Below are 5,265 nucleotides of genomic sequence, written 5' to 3' on the forward strand. Positions count from 1 at the left end.
TCAATGTGGGTCATGCTGGCAAGAACTCTAGAGTAAAGACAAGGTGATGTTTTCAAGTCATTAGCAGGAACATGGCCTCCATCCAGAAGAGGAAGGGAATCAAGAAGAGTTTGGAGTACTTAGCTCTCCATGCATCAGGTCATCCCCAGTGAACCACTGAATTGTGAAATGTCGTGGGGAACAAGTTTCCAAGGAGAAGTCACGGATGGCACCCCCCAGAGTGATCAGGCCCATATCCAGAGTTTCAGAGAAAAAACTGAACTGACTAACTAGCGCTTGGCCTGCCAAGGCTGAAAATTCCAGAGTCCATCATGTCTTTATCCAGGGGCCACTGTCTGCCTCACTCAACTCTGAGGTGATGAAGAACATCCCCAACCACCAGGTGTGAGCAACAAGAAATAATGAATAGAGCAGGTGAGGGGACAGCAGGCCAGTTCGCCTCCCTCCAGAGGGTTTGTGAACAGTGGGCTGTCCCTGCGGGAAGCCACCATGAGATGCATGAGGACCTTCAGAGCATACAAGCCATCGAGGGGGACCAACTGGGGACTTACAGTGGCAATCCTTGCTATCAAGATCGTCCTTTGCAAGTGGACTCCCCCTCCATCTGCCAAAAGGTCCCCAAGCATCACCAGAGATGGCATGACCCTTTAGGAACTGAGCAACCTGCCTGCCCCTACCTTTATCCTGTTTTGGTGAAGAATTTTCTATCAAAAATCTCTGATATTTTCTGATATAAATAAATCAAGCGTGGGCTCCCTTCTTTGTTAGAAGATAAACCCGTGTGGTCAGCTTGGCCCATGGCTGCCCTCACTCTGAAACTACTTTTCTGTGACCGGTGGTCATCTCGTAGGAGTACTACTTAGCTTTGATTCCTCAGCCAGCCCATGCTTCTGGAGGGAACTATTCCCTATTCCCGCGCCCTGGCAGGATGTGGGCAAAACGTTCAGATGCCCTTCCCAGCAGCCCACACATTTATGAGCCCAGGACTCCTCTCCAGGCCTCAGGGAGGAGGAAGGTGGAATTGTTGGGACATCAGGTCACAGTCTGCTTGTAATCCTGGAGGAAACTGCAATCGGCCACAGGCTCTTTATGAGGCGCTTTCTCACAGCTTCAGAAAGCCACGGCAAACTCTGGAGCTGGGCTCCCAGAAGCAGACCTGGCAGTGAGAGTTGGGTGCAAGTTCTTCCAGGAGAGAATCATCAGGGAGTAGGGAGACCAAATGGAAGCCAAGCAGGATGTGGGCTCCATATGTGAGACTGACCTGCCAGCCCAGAGTCGTGAATTCCTCCCTGACTTTTGCCATCCAAGCTGGGAGAACCAGAGGTGATTTCCACTTGCTATTCAGGATAGCAGTTTCCTTGAGTGCTCTTGTTGTGGAGGTCCAATATTTTAAATACTATGGCATAAAGTTTAAAATTATTAAATACTATGGCACAAAGGCAAAGTGTCTCATGTTAATAAATGGGAAGGAAGAGTATGAACACAATATATATAGAGTGGAGAGTACACAAACATACACAATGACAGTCCTCAATTGTGTTAACTGATCATGTATCTCAGGGGAATTGGATCTAGGATTCCTCCATGAATACCTGAGTCCATGGATGTTCAATTATCTTACATCAAATGCTGCAGTATTTGCCTATAAACTACATACTCCTGTATGCTTTAAGTCAACTCTAGTGACAGTGCACTGTAAATGATTGGCAAACTGTATGGTCTATGGAATAATGACAAAAAATAGTCAGTACATATTCAGTATAGACACAATTTTCAGTCTACATTTGTTTAATCTGAAGATGCAGAAACTGTGGACATGGAGGGCCAACTGTATCTACTTTCACTACCCATTTCATATTCTTTTTTTGTCTCCATCAAAAGCTCAGCAGATCTTTACCTGGTGTGTGGAAAGGGACCTAAACATTCATCCCAAAGAGTCTTAAGTCTGAATTGAAGTGTTATAATTCCCATTGGTGTCCACAGGTCATGCGAGAATTCCATTCTAATTCATGTTTGCAGAGTATAATGATACTAAGAGAAAATCTAGGAGATCTCCTGTGTCCTAGACTTGCTCTTCCTTGCCTCCATCATAGTCTGTGGGGCCATGGGCATTTAGGGCAATACATCATATACGGTACTTGCACCATCAGGGCCTGCCCAATCCAATCTCATATGTACCTCTTCCACTCAATGTCGGTGCTGCACTCCACATGCCACCTAATAACTTGGGGGGCCAGATTATAGCAGGTTGTGAGGGCAGCTGAGGTCACATGGTAACCTGGTGGCCCATAGTTAAATGTTCAGTCTCTATGAAAGTCTGGTAGCAGGCTAAGACGTATCTCTAAAATGGAGATAGTTTTCTGAGGGTGATTACAGTGATTTGCTCAAAAATCCTGAAGGCCTGAGTGATGATTCACCTAGAGCCCTGCCTGAGGCTCTTCACAGCATCAATATCACAAGCACCATCAAAGCACCATTGTATCTGGTGGATCGTGTGGCAAGGCAGACTACACATACCGTTCTGGGCCTCACTCAACACAGAAGCTTTGTGGTCAACAATATAGGGACTGTGCTCTGTCAACGTGCACCTCACTGTAAGAGCATCAGTGCTGCTCTCCATGTCGCAGTCCTCTGGTCAATGGTCTCTGTGTGGTGCTAAGTAAGGCCAGGCAGCATCTGCTCTAGAGCTGCATTGCCAAGACCATGGTTCCCGAGTGGCTGCAACAGCAGGAGGTCCGTGCAACCTGAGATCTGTGTCTGTGCACCTGAGTGTTGATCCCTCACTTCAGATTGACACACCTGATGCACTCAGTGACAGAGATAAGGTTGAGTAGGCAGTCACACCAAGACTCCACAGCCCACATTTCAGAGCCCAGAGTTTTCTCCCACCAGGTGATATCGAAACTTTGAGTGGCTACATGTTACTCTATTGAAGCCACAGACAAGGCTTATTATTCCTCCTGCTCCTATAAAACCAAATTTTAATTGTCCTCAAAAAAAGATGCAGAAACCGGCCGAGGGTGAAGGGCCTATGACCAAAGAGGAATTTGCAAAGATGAAGCAATAACTGGAAGCTGAGTATCTTGCTTTCTTTAAGAAGACTATGTCCTCTCATGAAGTATTTCTTCAGTAGCTTTCTTCTCATTCTGTTCTCAGTAAATCACAACTTTCATGTTTTCCTAGAATATGATCAGGATCTAAGTGTTCGGTGAAAAAAAAGAGATGTTTGGTGGCTTTTTAAAAAGTGTAGTGAAAAGTGCTGATGAAGTTCTTTTTCCTGCAGTTAAGGAGGTGGATGACTTCTTGGAGCAAGAGAACTTTCTTATTTACTATTCCCACAGGATCAAGGATTCCTGTACTAAAGCAGACAGAATGACCAGATCTCATACAAATACTGCTGATGAGTATATTCACACTGCAGCCAGCTTGCATAGCCTGGCTTTAGGTAAACCCACGATCGTCAAAAAATACCTATTGAAGTTGCTGAACAATTTGAAAACCTTAGGAAAGTGGAGGATAGAGTCTTATCAGATGAAGATTTAAAGTTGACAGAGCTTCTCCAATATTAAATGCTCATAGAGGCTGCAAAGGGTCTCTTATACAGAGGCACCAAAGGCTTCATCAACTAGAGAACTCAAACAAAGCTCTGGATAAGGCCCAATTAAAAAGCAAAGATGTCAAGTTGGCTGAGGAACACCAGCAGAAATGCTATGAGAAATTAGAACAGCTTTCTAAATCTGCAAAAGAAGAGCTTATAAATTTCAAACAGAAGACAGTGGCAGAATTTAGAAAGAACTTAATTGAGGTGTCTGAACTGAAAATAAAGCATGCTGGAAACTCTGTCTCCTCTTGCAAAACTGCATTGAGTTGAGTTGTTCAAAAACAACTAATCTACCTTTTCTCTGAAGGAAACAAATGTGAAAACTGCATCACTTAAATCATTACTGTAAAGTATGATTAGCTATGACTTTAAAATTATGTGAATAAATATTCTGATTTCTAAAAATCTTAACACTTAACCATGTTGGTTTAAAAATATATATTTTTTTAAATTTTTTAAAATGTTTATTCTTAAGTTTTGGGTGGACACATTATCTTTATTTTACATTTATGTGGTGCTGAGAATCGAACCCTGTGCCCTGTTCATGCTAGGCAAGCACTCTACCACTGAGCCACAACCCCAGCCTTTAATTTTTTTTATATTTATTTTTGATTTGCAGTTGGACACAATATCTTTATTTTATTTATTTATTCTTATGTGGTGCTGAGGAGAGATCCCAGGGCTGGGCGAGCACATGCTGGGCGAGCCCTCTACCACTGAGCCACAATCCCAGCCCCTAAAGACATTTTTTTGCATGTTACTTGGACATAAGTAATCTTTTCCTTATGCATTCAATACCTCAAAATGGGCAGAATCTAAATATTAGATTCTCATGTAGTTTGTCTTCGGTCACTTAAGAAAAGGTGTAGAAGACACGTGCCTTCTGGCAATGAGTAGGCACAAGCACCAGGCCCATGTCCGTTTCCCTAGTTTATGTGCCCATGTCCCCACACACTGATTATGTCAGAGGTTCCCGTTCAACAAATAAGAACAGGTACTTGTTACAGTTAGAAGATATTCCATTCCTTCATTAGATGTTTCTTTTTTATTTTCTCCTTGTTACTCTCATGGTTCTTGAGTCACCTCAAGTTTTGTATAATAACAAAGGCTAGAAATATACAATAAAATAATACAGCATACTTCAAAAAAATATATGGACTGGTATAACTCACCAAAATAAATAATATGATGCCTTGAAAATCTCAAGAGCTCTACTCAGCATTTTTCCTCTATTGTTTTGCCTGTAAGAGAGCAGCAAATGACCCTTTACCTTAGAAGGGATACCTCAACAGGCCTCATATCACCAGACACTTAGCACTGTCCTGAATTTTTTAGCAGGAAGATCTGGATTTTGATCAGAATTTTTTCCTACCTTCTCACATGGAACTATCTTAAAATGTATGAAGTAGTATCTTTTCACTAGCTCCAACCAACAAAATGGACCAGCATAACATCATGTGGAAGGGAAAGGGGATCAAGATTTCTGCAGACTAGTGAAAACTAAGGACTAGAGAGTTGATATACCCTTGTGGAAGGACAAAGAATGTGAATTAATGGCCTTGCCAGAAAACAGCAAACTCTTTCTGGTGGACCTAATTGACAGGAAATGGATAAAAATAAAATTCTCAAATCAATAACTGCATACCATGTGCCAAGGATGTGTT

The 5,265-nt window shown here is 42.6% G+C and overlaps 1 pseudogene; it reads left to right on the forward strand.

Annotated features, from left to right (window-relative positions):
- The first annotated feature begins 3,001 nt into the window (after positions 1 to 3,001).
- On the forward strand, positions 3,002 to 3,890 carry LOC144374786 (sorting nexin-5 pseudogene; annotated as a pseudogene).
- Positions 3,891 to 5,265: the final 1,375 nt, after the last annotated feature.

Source organism: Ictidomys tridecemlineatus, unplaced genomic scaffold (genome assembly GCF_052094955.1).
Source record: "Ictidomys tridecemlineatus isolate mIctTri1 unplaced genomic scaffold, mIctTri1.hap1 Scaffold_88, whole genome shotgun sequence".
Taxonomy (NCBI): Eukaryota; Metazoa; Chordata; class Mammalia; order Rodentia; family Sciuridae; genus Ictidomys; species Ictidomys tridecemlineatus.